This window comes from Tursiops truncatus, chromosome 13 (genome assembly GCF_011762595.2).
Source record: "Tursiops truncatus isolate mTurTru1 chromosome 13, mTurTru1.mat.Y, whole genome shotgun sequence".
Classification (NCBI taxonomy): domain Eukaryota; kingdom Metazoa; phylum Chordata; class Mammalia; order Artiodactyla; family Delphinidae; genus Tursiops; species Tursiops truncatus.
The window spans coordinates 65,828,379-65,846,134 of NC_047046.1; the positions used below are offsets into that span (position 1 = coordinate 65,828,379).

Below are 17,756 nucleotides of genomic sequence, written 5' to 3' on the forward strand. Positions count from 1 at the left end.
ACTTGCTACTGTAATTGTGAAATTTAAATATTATAGAAACTGATGAAATAGGAGTATACAAAGAAAGGAAGTTGTTTCTGTGAAAGCAAAATTGAATATTTTGGAAGGATTCAACAATGGGAAGCTGCTAAAAATAACTGCTGTCCAATTAGGATTCATGTGGACAGAAGTTTGGAAACAGCCTTAATAATCTGGAATGATTTACTGGAATTGGGATGATCTTACAGAAAGTGATTTTACACGCATCTTCCCAGAAGCCTTTAAAGTCTCACTACATTGACAGAAACCAAAACTAGAACTCATAGATGAAGTATTATGCGTGTGGCATGTGCAAGAGAGACATATCAAAAGATGCCCACTAGAGGATCCATGTTCAAAGAAAAGGCCGTGGCCCTACATTAAAGATTGGGAAATTCTATATTTTAAGGTAAAATATTTGATTACGTATCATTTTTTATAATTCACTGCTTTAACCAACTTCTTCCATAAGCTTTCTAAAATCCAGTCCCAATATCTCAAATATGAGGTCTTTTCTGTACTTCACTTAACCTTTACAATCATCTTGAGAGGCAGGTTTACTTACGCCCATTTTAGAGGAGAAACTGGGGCTTAGAGTAATACAAACAACTCACCCAAAGTAAAATAGCTAGTAGTGGCAGAGCAGAGTTCCAGACTCCAAAATCTATACTTTCCATCACTATGTTCTAAGCCTATATCCAGCTCCTAGACGGTGTCCTGCGCGCTGACCAGGTACGGACACACGGCAGAGACACTTCAGTTTGAAGCATCCATACCTTCCCTTCAGTCCCCTCCCATCTAAAGCTCTTAATACAGTGGTCTTAATATAACAATCTATAATCCATCTATTGATCATAGATGGATTGAAATAGTTTGTGAAAAGAAAAAACGGCTTCATCAACATTGCCTAGTACATTTTTACAAAGAGAACGTCAGCTCTCTGATACAACGACCTGAGTGACATTCCAGAAGGGACTGGGGAACCCAAGTGGACCTTAGCCTCTCCTCGCCGCAGCCCGGGTCGCCCCAGCCAGCAGCCGGCCCTTACGTGCGGCGGTCACGTGGTGAAGAAGCGCGGTTTGGCCGAAGCTCAGGTCCTGGGCGGCGCGGAGAGCGGCTGTTCCTCGGGAAGCAGCCAGATGGGATGAGGCGGGTCAGTTTTCCCAGCCCTGAGCTCCTAACATAGAAGAAGGGAAATGAGAAAGTGAAGCAGGGTCTGTTCAGGATAACGGGTCAGCGCAGAGTGTTGGAAAGAGAGACTCATATGAGGAAGAAAAAAAAAAAATCAAAGTTTAGATGGAATTGAAGTGGGGGAGGGAACTGTCCTCTGATACCCACAAGGTTGTTCTAGGTGGGCATAAGCATCCCTTGGGCCCTTTACTTCGCCAAACTGTGCTGAGGTGTTTTTCCTCCTTTCCTATGCTGTGTTTGCCCCTTATTCGTCCCTCATTCCGAGTCCCACCCACAGTTTCTAAAGAAAAGACTGCAATTCTAGGGTCCTTCCCCTGCACCGAATGAAAGGGTTCTGTCTAGCACCGTTCCCCGTGAGACCACTAGATGGCAGCATCACTCAATGGACCGGTTCCAGGCAGCCTCCGTACTCCGCAGCCGCTGCAGCGCTTCCCTCCCTAATCCCTGTTGGAGCAGCTTTTAATCTCAGGACAGGACACTGTGCTCCAGGCCAAGTAGCTTCACTGTGACTGATTGGTGTACCACCAGCCAAAGCTTTACCGTTGATGCCCCTTCCAGCCCAACAAACACCACAGGACCTGAAACGACTGATTTAAACTCTCAACAATTTAAATGATTTATTGGGAAAACCAAACCAAAAAAACCTGGGTACTTGCAGATTTGGGGAGCTTCCTTCCCCCCATCCTTCCCTGGACTCTCCATCCAAGTGCGAGAATCTATTTACCAATAATTATTTCTTGTCTGGCTCTGTGTTGGGTGATGTGGGCAATGTGTCCTAAAAGGAAAAAGTTATATTTTCAAAGCTCTAGGAGCTTACTGTTATGCTAATAAGCAATGTTCATTGACTATTTCTATGTGCCAAACATTGGGGTGAATACTGCATAGACTATCTTGTTTGATTCTTATGTTAGGACTCTTATTATGATCCTCATTTTCATAATGGGGAAATTGAGGCACAGAGATGACCTTGCCCAAGGTCACACAGTTAATTAGTGGCAGAGTTAGAATTCACCCACAGGCAGGCTTATGTCAGAGCCTAGACCCTTAGCCACAATGCTAGACAAGTTTGGGAAATCTAACTAGGAGTCAGATGGGCAAATATAAACCAGAGAAGTACATCAGAGTGGAAGGTTGGAAGAAAAAAGCAGAGGGACAGAAAACCAATGCCCTGAGAAAATAAGAATGAGGCTAAAACGAAGCCCTCTTTGGGTGCACAAGGGCACCCAAGTGACTATTGAGAATGCAATTTCAACAAAGAAGCTAGACTGCAGAGCTCAGGGGCTATGTGGAAAGAGGAAATGGAGGCATCTTGCTGCAAAAGGAAGGCAATAAATAGACTAGAAGAGACAGCAAGGTCAAGAAAGGCATTTCGGTTTTGTTGTGTGATTTTAAAATAGAATAAAGCTTGGGCATGTTTGAAAACAGTTGCAAGGGAGGCCTAAGAGTTGGGTAATGCAAGCAGTGAAAAGCGAAATAGGAAGAGCTGAAGGGAGGGGTCAAGGGGACAGGGGACAGGGTTAGCTCTGGGGAGGAGGGAGAGAGATGCCTCCTCTTTTTATCTGAAACTGGGAGACAACCGCAGAGATGGAGATCCATCAGCGTGAAAATGAGGATGAGCGAGTTCAATTCATCCAAATCAGCCTCCGTCTTCTCAGTAAGACCAGAGTTGGGTTATCTGCCAAGAGTGAGAATAGATCGAGGAGGTCATATCCTTGCATTGAACTAATCCGTGCAGTGCTTAGGATGACCAAAAAGCAGATAAAATTAAACCAGGCCACAGGAGCAGCTGGAGAAATAAAATCTGTGCTGCAAGTATAAGGATTCTCTGCCAAGTCTCACTGGTGACTCAGGACTGAAATCTCCCCCCCACACACCATGGACAGAAATACAACAGATAGACTCTTTTTTGTTGTTTTAACATCTTTATTGGAGTATAATTGCTTTACAATGGTGTGTTAGTTTCTGCTTTATAACAAAGTGAATCAGCTATACATATACATATATCCCCATATCTCCTCCCTCTTGCGTCTCCCTCCCTCCCACCCTCCCTATCCCACCCCTCTAGGTGGTCACACAGCACCGAGCTGATCTCCCTGTGCTATGCGGCTGCTTCCCGCCAGCTATCTATTTTAAATTTGGTAGTGTCTATATGTCCAGGCCTCCCTCTCACTTTGTCACAGAGATAGACTCTTAATAACCCCTCGTGTCTAAAGTTTCTTTGTGTTCAGGTGTTGAGATATTTTGCAGAGAAATAATGTCTTCCTCACTTGCCAAATGGGAAAACAAAAGGGCAGACAAGTTTCCTGGTTGGCTTAAGGTCACAGAGAAAATCAGGGCACAACCAGAATTGGTACCCAGGAGACTTATTGATCCAAATTCAGCTCTATTAAACACTTCCCACAAAGGACACAGCTAACAGCCCCAAAGAGTCCCAGACCCAGCACAAACTTGGGAAGCATCCAGACCGGGACATGATGCCAAAAGAACAAAGGTTCTCCTAACATGGCCTTAGGACACAGCACAGTTTTTCTGGGAATGAGAAGGGAAGTCTCTCTGATAATTCGATTGCAACAGATTGATGGGCTGATGAGATGATGTCCTTCACATACCATAATTATTTAATTTTATTGTTTAACAACTCAGTTTTCACTCTCAATTAATATTTCCTTACTGTCAGAAATGCAGAGTCTGATGGAAAAAATCAAAAGAGGGTAATTATTGAGTCTGCATTACTGATGAAAAGGGCAACAGGCAGAATGAATCAGTCAGCAATTCACTTTTGATTTAGACTTGGGAAGTGAAGACAAATGACAGCAGCAATCAACATGGCTTGATCTCTAGTGTCAGGATTTTCAGAAGCCCCTCCTTGTGCATAGTCTCATCAGTAAACTCTGTTAAAAGGAATGGTTTTTAACTTCTTCCCTCTCATCTTCTTTCAGAAACTTCCCCCAGGTCAGGCCAAAGTCTGTCTTGATTTTCACTTCTAAAAAGAAATCAAATTGGCTGTCTGCTGAGCCACTAATTGGGAATGCCAACTTCTCATTCATTCATTCCTTGTTCTCCAAAGGCTTATGGGGATCCTACTTTCAACAAGGCAGAGCGTGCATCAGGTGGCACTGTGCCCTCTGGAGACCACTGGGAACGCAGGTGAGATATGGTCTCGGTAAGGGCCATAGAGAGGAGGTGATGAAGAGCAGTCCCTCGGGATATCCTTAGTAAAAGAAGGTGCATCAGCACCTGGGCTTACTGGTTTAGCAGGGAGAGGCAGAGAAGAAAGGCAAAGGCATTCCAGGAGACAGGAGGAGCATGGGCACAGGGTCCCAGATGGAGGACCCTGGATGAGCCAGGGGACCTCGTGCTCCCCAGACTCTTCCATGAGCCCCCAGCACTGATGGGAGCCCAGAGCTGCCCGTGGCAGGCGGACACCCCTTGGGAAGCTCTTCTCAAACGTCACCTGCCACCCCGCCCCCTGTTTGCTTCCCATTCTACTACATATCTGGTTTATTTTAATACAAAAGCAACAGTCTTTTGTTTCAAATCTTTGAGTATAGTAGATGCCACAGGGAGAAGCGCTGGCTTTATCCTTCTTCTTCAAATACCCTCAGGCACAGAGAAGCAGGAGCCTGTGAAGTCTCTCCAGTTCTACAAACTATGAACAGAAAGCCGCTCTCAGCCGTTTCCTTATCCAGCCCACCGTCCAGCTGTCCTGCCTTCTGTTTTCCTGACTATATTACTTGGCAGTCGTTATTAGTACCGGGATGCGAGAATATATTTCAAACTCTTCTGTAAATAGAAGAGTTTCATATGAGCTTCAATGATCTCTGAAAGTGCTTCGCTACTCACTTGACCCAGGAAGCTGACAGAATCATGCAAATCGAGAGGTTCAAATCTCCATGTTCACTGCCCAGACCACCAAAGTGTGCATATCTAAAAACACCGCCAAGCCTCTGAAAGATGTCACTTTGCAGAAGCAATGTGCGCCCCTCCATCGTCACGACGGCGGTGGGGCTGGTACAGCATTGGTGGCCCCTAAAGAGTGCTGAGTGTTTTCTGCAAATGCTTTAACATGCAGAGTGTAATGCTGAACTTAAGCGCTCTGGTGCCAATTCTCTCTGGGCATTGAGCTCATCCAGGTGAACAAAGCCCCAAGATGTGCCTCTGGACTTACAGAGCTCATGGTCCGATTCACCCCTGCGTGAACTCCCTCTGCCACCATCCAGTGAGCCTTACTGAAAAGGGGCAGATTGTTGCACAGAACAAAAGATATCCCAGAAGAAACTGAAGAAGCAAAAACTTATGGTGCAAGAATAAATTCAGCATTAAACAAATGCAAATAAAAGCAAAAGAAGAAGAAGTTCAAGTTTAAACACCTTTCCTATCTGAGACATTAATTCACACCATCACCAACACCCCTACTTCCAAAAATTAACCATAAACGTATATAAACATTTTCCAGCCCATCTGGTTAAATCTGTAGCAATCAATGAACTGTGTTGAACTACAAGGTTTAGTGGAATCGGTTGAATCCAGAAAATGTTCTGTGCTGTCCTACCTGAGCTGGGCGCTGAGGCTTCTCCCTCAGAACTCATCCTGATGAAAGGCAAAATGACTACCTCCAGGAACGCCGCTGTCCTTTAAACAAGCTCAGGGCCGGCTGTCAGCTGCATTTTGTCCTTGAAGATGAAACATTAAAACAGATTAGAGTTTTATCACGAGAGGGAAATACATAATAACACCTTTTTAGGCTATCTGCCCCGATAGTTGCTAGAGATTCATCACAGGCCATGCTGTTTTGCAAACTTTGAAGATTCTCGTGTTAGTTTCCTGTTTCTGCAAGGGCCCAGGGAGAAAGCTACGCGAGCTCCATCCTAGAAGAGAATTGGATCAATAGACAGCACCGTGAGAGGCAGATCAAGACCACAGACATGACCACATGTCGTCTTGTCCCTGCTTTAAACATCCCCAAGCATTCTCATGCTCTTTGTCACGTTGTACCCCACAATCCTAGGAAGGGGGTCATTCTCAGGCCTCTTTGACAAATAGGGAAACTGAGGGACAGGCAGAGTGAGCAGGGGACTTGCCCAAAGTCTCAAACCTGGTTGATGGGGCTGGGCTTCCTCTCCGGCTTTGACCAACCAGAGTCATTGGAAGGTTCGGCCACTCACCTCTACAGGCCATTCTTACTCTCTCTATGGTCTTCCTTTCTCTCAACCTTGACCTTTCCCCACCTTGGTTTCTTCCCCCCATCCCTCACCTTCCTTGTCTCCATTTTCAGTTTGCTGTGGACATTGCTTCACACGTTCCTTCCTCCGCAATGAATCGGTCTCAGGATTGCACTTACTTTTCCTTCAATTTTGCATTTACACTAGAATCCAATAGAATTCCAGTGACAGACAAGTGTATAGGCATTTTATGACAATGAGAACGACGTCAGGCACAATTTGACCAACAGAACAGTACATCCATGTCCAAAAGTGCCCTATAATGTGTACTGGATTAGAAATCCAGGCTATGACTGGGACAGCTGACTCTTCCTTGAGGGATTGGAGAAAACTACAGTAATAGAGCACTCTTTCATATAGCCCACAACAGATGTATTTCAACAATTCCATCTTTATCCCACAATACCGACCTCCCACCATAGCTCCGTCACAGCATTCCTGCACCTTTCCCAATATTGTTCATTTAATTGCTCCAGAAAAGAACAAAAAGGGGCTTCCCTGGTGGTCCAGTTAAAACTACGCTCTTCCACTGAGATTCCGCATGCCGCGTATGCAGTGCAGCCAAAAAAAAAAAGAAAAAGAAAAGAAGAGAGAAAAAGAAGTCAATTTTATCAACATATATTTGTTCAGGAATCAAGTCTGCAGACTTTAGGTGCTCTGGGCCTAGAGCAGCTGCTTCTCTCTCCTACTGGTCTCTGTTCCTTCAAGAGAGTATACGTTAGATCGTCCCCTGAAAGGAAGGGAAAGTAGGTAACAAGCAAATCACCTAATTTTACCCACTAGGAATTTTTTTTTTGTAGCTCTTAAGTTTGGGAGGAAACTTGACAATATCTATCAAAAGGCCATGTGCATGTGCCCTTTGACTCAGCAGTTCTGTTGATAGTGGTTCACCCAGGGCAGTGATGATTCTGTGCAAATTAGAAAAAAGAACCCCTTCCTCAAGACATTTTATGTCTATCTGCCAGGAAAGTATCATAATAAGTATTTAAAGTTATGACGTCCACCTGAAACTGACACAACATTGTAAATCAACTCTACTCCAATAAAAACTTTTAAAATATATATATATAAAATACTTTTAAAATAAAGTTATGATGTCTATAAAGTGATTGGTGCCCACACAGATGAGGCAGTTTGTGCAGTGTACAATCTATGCAACTGTATACGTTAACCCTGGTTACCTTGTAAATACATATGAAGAATGACATCAGGATATATGTTAAAAGGTGTTCATTGAAATATTATTTGTAACATCAAATAAATTACTGCAATGTCCATCAGCAGGGGACAGTTTAAATAAATTAGGGTATCTTTATACAATGGAATACTAGGGAGCATTATAAAACAAATAGAGTAGATCTATATGTGCTGTTATAAAGAGATGTTCAAGGTATATTATTAAGTAAAAAAATCAAGGTTCAGAGGAAAATATATTATAAATCAATGTACGTAAATTTTTAAAAAGAAATATGTGCTGCTATAGCTATTTTTTTTTTCCTAAAAGGGGACTCAAGAAATCATTAACAGAAGTCTCCTAGGAGGAGAGTCATTGGGTGAAGAAGGAAGCTTTTAGTTCAAATGTATACCTTTTTGTGTAGTTTGAATTTTTCTTACCAAACATATTTATTGCTTTCAATTTAAAAAATCAACAGGGATTATCAGAATAGATAGTTACAGGTGTTTTTTATTTCATGCACTTTTAAGCATAAAAAAAGTCTAAGACATATTTCTTAATTACTGTGCACATCCCCCCAAGAGAACACATTAAAAAAATAAGCTGCAGTGTTTTGTTTTGTTTTTTGTAGCAGTGGGGCTGAGGAGGGGAAGGAGGGAGAAGGCTGGTGGAGAAGCAGGAAGGCAGAGCCCTCTGTACATCTTAGGGCATTTTCACCTCTCAATTTGTGCTTCTGAAAACAAGTACTAAAGTCATTTATCTGTTAGACAATGAATATACTTAATCATAGATGAAGAGTATCATTAACTCACCTTTTTCTATTAATTCGGTTCTAGTTGGGTGTAAATTCAGTGCTTCCAGAGTTGCCCATTATTTAAAACCCAGGGACCTGGTAGAAAGCTACTAACTGTGTGTTACTTCACTTTACAGTACGAAGTGGGTGTAGAAGAAGGACATTAGCTGTCTTTCTCCCTTTGATTTTGATCCCTAGAGAAAAGAGAGTTCTAATTGTTCCTTTCTATTTGTTCCTGAATTTAAAACTCTATTAGAATAAAAGTAAAGCTGAATTCATTATTACAAATTTTGTGCTAAGAATTCACTTTCCCAAATGAATGTTTATTTAGGCCACAGATACGTTATTCCTCAAAAAAAAAAAGAGAGAAGGAAAAGAAAGATTGTTCTTGGATGAGCAGAAGTGACATTTAATATAATGAAGTAACATAGCAACCCCAAATCTAACAATAGAGTGACACTTATGTATTTTTTTAAAAAGAACCATTTGTATTTCTTTCAAAAAATATTCCCTCCAGGAATGGATGTAGGAGGAAAGCACACTGAATGGGATAAATTTTACAGAACATTTTTTCTACTTCGGAGTTTTGTATTGTGAATCATGCATTTGTTCCAGTGTTAAGGGTATCAGACTAGTGTTAAGGGTATCAGACCAAGTTATACGCATTCTACACATTGGAAAATAAGTTTTAAATACTGAACTCATTCCAGGGCAAGGTCTTCCCTCCACACATTAATGTAACAAATACTCTTTCTACCTTGCTGAATTTCTGTTTGGAGACTGATTATTTAGAGGCCAGTATTTATTTGCTGACAATATTTGCCTTGGTTGCCCTGACTGTGTCGTTAAACAAATATTTATTCATTCAATAAACATTTATTGAGAGTCTCCTTGGTGCCATGCTCTCTGCCCAACACGAGGGCATAGGGAATATAAAGATAAATATACAAATAAAAATATCAATACATGATCCCTGCCCTCTGAGAGGTCACAGGCTGGGAGCCTAAGGGCTCTTCTGGTTGTTTGTTCTGTACAATCAGGGCCAGGACTAATGTAAGGCAAGAGAGACACCTAGGACAGAATTCTAGGAGACGCCCACTCTCCAGGGTGTGAAAATGCAGACGGCATTACCTGGCCACCTGGCTGCCTAACCTCCCCACATGGCCTCCTCTTCCTTTCTGCTGCCCTTCTCCCAATTCACTGACACACTCACTGCTATCTCAGTCACTTCCCCCCAAAATGTCTACACTCGGTGTCTATTTTTCATGCCCAGGTTACCCTCCCTGTAACCACTGCTTGTTTAACCACTTCTTCCAGGTCTTGTTCAAACCCCACCCTGAATGTCCTCCCCAGGCCTAACAGCCTGGTCAGTTTCTCCCCATGCACTTGCACTCCTGCAATGGCCTTTATCACTAGCCAATTTTTGAAAAATAATTTTGATTTCTTTGGAGACACTGCTTTGGGACAGATCCTTGGTGTTCTCCTTACTTGCTATAAATCCTTCCTTCTCCTGAAAAAAAAATTTTTTTAATTTTTAAAATTGAAGTATCTTTTTTTTTTTAAGATTTATTATTTATTTATTTATATTTGCCTGCGACACGTGGGATCTTAGTTCCCTGACCAGGGATCGAACCCACGTCCCCTGCATTGTAAGGTAGATTCTTTACCACTGGACCACAAGGGAAGTCCCGAAGTATCATTTGTTTATTTGTTTGTTTGTTTTGTTGTTTGGTTTTTTGGGTTTTCTTGGGCCACGCCGCAGCTTGCATGATCTAGGTTCCCTGACCAGGGATTGAACCTGGGTCATGGCAGTGAAAGCATGGAGTCCTAACTACTGGACCACCAGAGAATTCCCTAATTGAAGTATAGCTGATTTACAAGGTTTCAGGTGTATAGCAAAGTGATTCAGTTGTATGTATGTATGTGTGTGTGTGTGTGTGTGTGTGTATAAAATATTCCTTTTCAGATTCTTTTCCATTATAGGTGATTACAAGATTATCACTAGCCAACTTGTATTCAAATTATTATTATTATTATTATTTTTATTTTTTTGTGGTACGCGGGCCTCTCACTGTGTGGCCTCTCCCGCTGTGGAGCACAGGTTCCGGACGCGCGGGCTCAGCGGCCATGGCTCACGGGCCCAGCCACTCCGCAGCATGTGGGATCTTCCCAGACCGGGGCATGAACCCGTGTCCCCTGCATCGGCAGGCGGACTCTCAACCACTGCACCACCAGGGAAGCCCTGTATTCAAATTATTACATCGGAACCTATCCCCCTGACCCAGAGTTGGGAGGCTGTGGAAAGCAAGGCCTGTGTTCCAGTCTTTGCAGACCTCACTCCAAACTTGTGGGCTCAGCACAGTGCTTTACACATGTGTGTGTCTTAGTCCATTCAGGCTGCTATAACAAATTACTGCAGACTGGGTGGCTCAACAACAAACATTTATTTCTCACAATTCCGGAGACAGTAAAATCCAAGATCAAGGAGCCAGCAGATGTGGTGTCTTGTGAGGGCTAGCTTCCTGGTTTGCAGACAGCTGTCTTCTTGCTGTGTCCTCACATGGCGGACAGCAGAGAGAGAAGCAAGCTCTCTCTCAGCTCTTCTTTGTAAGGGCACTAATCCCTTTCCTGAGGGCTCCACTCTCGTGACCCAATCACCCCCCAAAAGCCCCACCTCCAAACACCATCACATTGGGAACTAAGTTTCAACATATGGATCTGGGAAAGGATGCAAATATTCGGTCCATTAGAGCAGACTTTTAGCAAATGATTCCTTCATTTATCTGAATCTTTACAACCTTCAGCACATATTTAGTGTTTCTTTCTGCTTTAACAAAAGCAAACATTGGCTTGAGGCATTTGCAACACTTGAGTTTAATTCTACAGAAGCGAGGTAGAACTGTAATAAGTTAGCTTGCTAAAAAATAATGCGTTTTCTTATTTCCCAGCAGCTAATTAAATGCAATAAGAGATAAAGTAAATGGATCTTTTGCTGAGCACAAATTTCATTTGCATGGGCGGTGTTGGGGGGGAGAGTAAATTGTTCATGACCAGCTAGGCTCTCTCTTTATTGTATAAAAGATGGCCACTGGGTGAAGGTCTCCACGGCTACTTTGGGGCTGGCGGGGATAACACCATTATTGAATGGCTCCTAATAAGGAATCACACTTGGTGACCCTCCTCAGATTGGGAAGCAACAGCAAGATCTTCTCTTTACTGGTGTTGATCACGTGGAATGGAATAGAATTGGATGCAGCCAATTTCATAAGCAACGTTCCCTATGTATTACTAACACACACCACTCCCTCATTGTTGGAAACACCACACATGCACCACAAATGGCCATCTAAGTGTACAGTTACAGTACTTCTCCAGATGGTGTCCTGGAGGAGTTAGTGGCCTGGGACCCTTAGCATAGCTCTACTAATGGCATTTGCTCTATACAATGACATTTGATCTATCACAATTATTTCGGTATTGATCCCACCTGAGCTTTTGTGAAATCCATCCTGGAATTAACTTAACGGCCAAAGCTTGAATCTGCCCAATCACTGGAACTCAGGAGTCACCCTTCCCTCTTCTTGCTGTTTCCTTACAATAAGGACCTGCTGGATGAGATGTTTGTCTTCATGGTGTGACTGGATGATGCAGAGTAATTTTGCCAAAATAGTTTAGGCAAGCAAATTCAAAATACTGAATGGAAACCCCGTATATTTTTGGGAAGATCTTAAATAAAGATCTTTGTTTTTCCTCCCTCCTCCCTGCACATCCAGACATCACTCCTCTTCTACCTAAAATGTGTAAAAATCAAAATAAGCACCACATGCTGAATGTAGAACAGAACAGCGTTTTTCTAGTCCAGGATGACTTTACAACTGCGATCAAAATAGGTCTTGTCAACCCGGAATGGTTCCAAATTTGGAAGTCCCAGAGCACATTCAGGAGATGTGCCTTGAAATGTAGCAACATTATTGCCAGAGGGTAAATAAAGGGAAATTCATGCTGCTAGGTATATGTGCTTCTGAACTTATGTAAGATCAATGAGATTTTTAAATTAGTTAATTAGGAAGTTGGTTGTTTGAAAGGAGATAGGAACGAAGAATCATCGATTTTATCTGCTTACAAGTTTTGACTTTAGGGCTTCCTAAAAGTATGGAGCTTCCTCAAAAAATTAAAAATATATCTGCCAAACCTATCTGTGAAGCAGAAACAGACTCAGAGAACAGACTTGTGGTTGCCAAGGGGGAGGCGGGGTGAAGGAGGGATGGATTGGGAGTTTGGGATTAGTAGATGCAAACTGTTATATATAGGATGGATAAACAAGATCCTACTGTATAGCACAGGGAACTATATTCAGTATCCTGTGATAAACCATAATGGAAAAGAATATGAAAAAGAATATATATATGTATAACTGAATCACTTTGCTGTAGAAGAAATTTTGCTTCACAGAGATTAACACATTGTAAATCAACTATACGTCAATAAAATTTTTAAATAAATAAAATCTTTTTCATAAAGTCCAGTTTTCTTTTTTGCAACTTAGTTTTCCTCAATGAGTTAACTGTCTTTACTTTTCCTATTAATACCTTTCCCACCTATTTGAACCAATATCATTCAATTGTTTTACAAACATTGACAAAGCTCTTATTTTGTGCCTCATTCTGGGAATATAAAGATGGAGAAGAAACCATTTTTTTGTCTACAAGCAGTTTATAATCTAGGAGAGAGACAGATTTATAAGTCAATAACGTATAAGAAATAGGGTGTCATAGGTGCTACCAGAGAATTATAAAGGTGAAGGGGAGAGACAGGCAGGAGTGGTCACTTCTTGAGCAGATAAGAGTCAGAATTCTAAGAATCTGAGTCATTAACATCAGACAGCTTCTCCAGAACTAGCAGTTTCTGGTTTGAGTGTATCTTCGAGGGACTCGTTCAGATGTGTCTGCCCTTAGTTAACTGCATATGTCATAAACTCTTCAGTTAAAGATTTGTTAGCTGGGGAAAGTCTTTGTGTTTTCAGTGATGACAGATATGTTAGTCATTGCCTATCATGATGATCTCTGGTTTATGGGAAGATAGCCAAAGAGGAAATTTAATTTCCCAGTTTCCTTCAGGGTCAATGGGAGATCACTCACTTTTCTGCCTTTTGGCCACGTGGCTCCCCTGACACACTTTTGTACACAACACTAGCAGGTAAGCAGGCATCTACTCGTGATCACCAGCTTCTGAATTCACTCCCTCAGCTTTTAGCTAAATATGGATGAAATTTAAAATTCAGTGACTTCTTATATCAACTAGTGTTTCCGAACTGCAGACTGTGACTCATTAATAGGTTATGAAATCAATTCAGTGGGTCTTCATCAGCTTTTTAAATAAGAAGTAGAATAGAAAAAGAAAACAGAATAGAAAAATCAGAATTCATTTCACCCAGTAAGATAAAAATCGTTCGGTGAAACTTTTTTTCCGGTCTTGCGTGTGTATAGTCACAATGTAAAATGTATTTCTTACCGTGTCACAGGGAGAAAGTTAAGCCACTGAACTAGATTCTAATCCTCATAAAGGCACTTATTAGCCATCTAGCAAATATTTGTCGAATTGACAGAATTTGTATGTGTTTGTGGATTTACTCAACAAATATTAAGTCTGCATGTGTCAGTATGATACTGACCATTGCAACCCTTTATTTAAATTTTGTAAAAATGAAGGACAAGAGCAGGTTTTCAAAGGTTAATCAGATTCAGTAAATGCTCTTTTTTTAGGGAAAAATCAATCCATTTACCATGACTGCTTTATAACCTTTAATCTGGCTTAACCCCCCACCTGCTGTATAAAACAGACCCTAAGGTCTCTAAGCGATGTTCAGAAACAGATCTTACGAAAGTGTGAAGCCCATGGGTCCTTAGTAAACAGAGCCTTCAGATCCTTATCTGTCCACTGCTGGTCCAAACCCCTCCCTCACAGTCAACCCGAGCAGGTGGGCACAAGTGTCCTTGCCCCCAGCATAGAGGTTGTCACAGGTGCCTAGTGTCACAGGTGCCTGTCCCTAGTGTTCCTTTTTCAGGCCTTGGATGCTGAGTGCTGATCTTTCCTGGCTATGGTGGACCCCACCCCACCGGCACTGCCACCAGAGGTTGGGCTCTTCCTGGAAGCCACATTCTCTCACTGTCCAGGACTATCACGATTCTCAGTGCCCATGAGGGTCACGTGCTGTACCCAGCTTGCCAGATCTGGGCCAAGCTGAAAGGTGCCTGCACCATCGCAACGACTCTTCTGTTCTTCCATCTCCCTGCCTGCGTGGGGTAGATTGTCCTACGAATTCTCAAGTTCTCTGCCTGCGGGTGCACAGTGGGTGGAGGGAGTGCTGGGAGCGGGCTGCGGGGTGAGGAGTCGTGGCAGAGGCATCCGGTGAAGAATGCAGTTGGTGACTAAGACTCAGCCTCCGACCGCTTGCAGCCTGGTGGAGGGCAGAGTACCATGATGGTCCACAGATAACCTGAGCAACCAGGGTATTGGGCAAGACTCTCAGAGGCTCTAAGGTTTCACAACTGCCGCCACGACACGTGTGCGAGTGCTTCCTGGAGCAGGGGCTTATCACCTCCCCAGGCCCCACCCCTGAAGGTCAGGCACGTTCCTATCAACTAAGCTCCAAAGCTTGGGCAACCCTTACGAAAGTCCACCCTGGGTCAGTTAGGCTCTGAACAACCTTTGCTGCTTTTCTGAGCTTTCTGAAACTCCCTGGAAAACAGGCAAAGTGTGAATGCTTTCACAGTAAGCAGTCAACGTTCTGAGAGCCCTCTTTGCCTCTGACCTGAACCAGATGTACCTTATGCTGAAGGTGAGTGGGTTTGCAGGTGCGTCTCAGCCTTGTTCCCAATCAAACCCTTGGTTGTGGCTGGTTCCCCTTCCTCTCTGCCAAGACTTCCCCAGGCCCCGGGACGCCAAGGACATCTGTTGCCTCTGTTGCCTGCCTCTCATGTGAGGCCATTCCTATCCTGAGCCAGGAAAAGAGCATCCCGGTCAACAGGCAGCCAGGGCTGAACTGTCTTGTCTTACAAATTCTCCCAGTGTCTCGTCATTGTGGACACTCCCTAGTTTGTTCTGTGCAGAGAGTCCAGAGCCCTCTAGATTTCTGTGGGGAGCACCGATATGGCTCCAGAGGGACAGAACACCAAAGCTCGCTACCCAGACAGAATCTGCAATGGGGTCCATTTCTGTGCCCTTGGTCCCAAATCCAAACATCCCAGCAGCCTTGTCTGTCTCTTAGTACAACCCAGAGTCCCAGCATCCCAAGGAGGACAACTAATGAATAGAGCAACACAAAAAATGAAATAGACTCTCTGAAACTCCCTTAAGGAGCTCCTCCTCAGAAACTGAAGAGAAATTCACTATCATTCCTGTGTGATCTGGAAGATCAATTACATTCCAGAATCTTCTCCTAATTAAAAAAAGCCAGTGGGCTTCCCTGTTGGCACAGTGGTTGAGAGTCCGCCTGAGGATGCAGGAGACGCGGGTTCGTGCCCCAGTCCAGGAAGATCCCACATGCCGCGGAGCGGCTGGGCCCGTGAGCCATGGCCGCTGAGCCTGCGCGTCTGGAGCCCGTGCTCCGCAACGGGAGAGGCCACAGCAGTGAGAGGCACGCGTACCGCAAAAAAAAAAAAAAAAAAAAAAAAGCCAGCAACCAGCAAAGAGTTTTTAGGCTGTCAGTTGTCTAGTTTTTGGCACTGCAGCAAAATGGCTAAATCTAGATCTGAATCAATTATACCCCAATAAAAGTTTTTTAAAAATTAAAAAAAAATAAATACTATACTACTTAAAAAAAAAATCTAGATCTGGGATCAAATCCCAGCTTTGACACTTAAAATCACTTAACCCTCTAAGCCTCAGTTTCTCTGTCTATAAAATAGGGATAATTCTACAGCTTACCACATTAGGTTGTTATGAGGATTGATTGAGAGAACCTATCTTTTTTTTTTTTTTGGCCTCACAGCACACGGGATCTTAGTTCCTGGACCAGGAATCGAACTTGTGCCCCCTGCAGTGGAAGCACAGAGTTCTAACCACTGGCCTGCCAGGGAATACCCGAGAGAAACTATCTTAAGTATAGAGTATAGTATCTGGCACATAGGAAACAATAAATGTTAATTATTGTTGTTACAATTATTAGCAATTAAGAGAACTGGTAAAAGAGTAGGATAAGGTAATTAAGACTAAGACAAATGATAGAGAGTTTATAGACCAGGGTCCTTACGTCAAGGTAGAAATTAAATTGATTATATTTCAATGTAACCTACTTGTTTGCTTGTCCACATGACAATGCATTAGAGACACAGCGCATAGTACAGTGGAAAGAACATGGACTTCGGAGTCAGACTGTGCTCACATCCCTTTCTTCTACCACCTGAGAGATTTGGGCAAATTATCTAAACTATCTAAGTCTCAGTTTACACATCTACAAAATGGAGTAATAATAATTAACTTGAAGGATTGTGCTGATGATTTAAAAAGCCTCCTCTCATCCCCAGCTCTCCCAGGCTGGCAGCCCCTCCCATGGGCACAAACAATTCTTACCCTGTGGGAGCCCATATCACATTGTACCGTATGATCTCCCCCACTATAATGTGAACGTCTCGATTGGAGTGAGTCTATTTTGTTTGTCTTTCAATCTCTGGTATTTAGTGAGGTTCTTGGACATAGCTGGTGCCCAGCAAAAGCTTGCCAGCTGACTGAATGAATTACTGAAAATGGCAGAAAAATAGACTTGATAGGAAAAATGACCCATGTTTATTACCCATATTCCAGGAACAACCTTAGTAGCTATATCATAAGCTAACTGTGTTGTATGCTGAGATTTTCTCACTGTAGTAGATGTACTTTGATTTATGTTTCATCCAAATCTTCATGATAAGTGGTATTATAATGCATGCCACCATATCCCTGTGTCCTCTGGGTTCTTTGTTATCTGACCTTGCTTCTAAACATTCCTCCGAATGGAAATCTTTTCTTAAATTTCATTACGCAAATAACACATGGTCACAAAAAAATCACAAGTCTGGATAAGTTAAACTAAAAAGAAACCTAAAACACTCCAAATTCTACCACCAAATAATTATTGTTAACATTTTGGATAGAGCCTTCTGAAATTTCTTTTACACAGCTTTCTTGAATTATAATTCTCATATTGTATTAGTTTGCTAGAGCAAGATATGAGTCAGGGTTCTCCGGAGAAACAGAATGGGATGTGTGTGTGTGCATGTGTGTGTATGTGAGAGAGAGAGAAAAAAAAGAGACAGAGAGAGAGAGATTTATTGATTAATTTTAAGGAATTGTCTCACACGATTGTGGAGATGCAAGTCTG

General features: G+C 42.7%; 1 protein-coding gene across 1 annotated transcript in view; it reads right to left on the bottom strand.

Moving 5' to 3' along the window:
- The window catches only part of MRO (maestro), a 56,423-nt gene that overhangs the window by 19,792 nt on the left and 18,875 nt on the right, over positions 1-17,756 (bottom strand). The window contains exon 2 of the mRNA XM_073790736.1: positions 5,762-5,882. The gene's annotated coding sequence lies outside the window, so the exon portion shown is untranslated. The remainder of the gene's footprint in view (positions 1-5,761; positions 5,883-17,756) is intronic.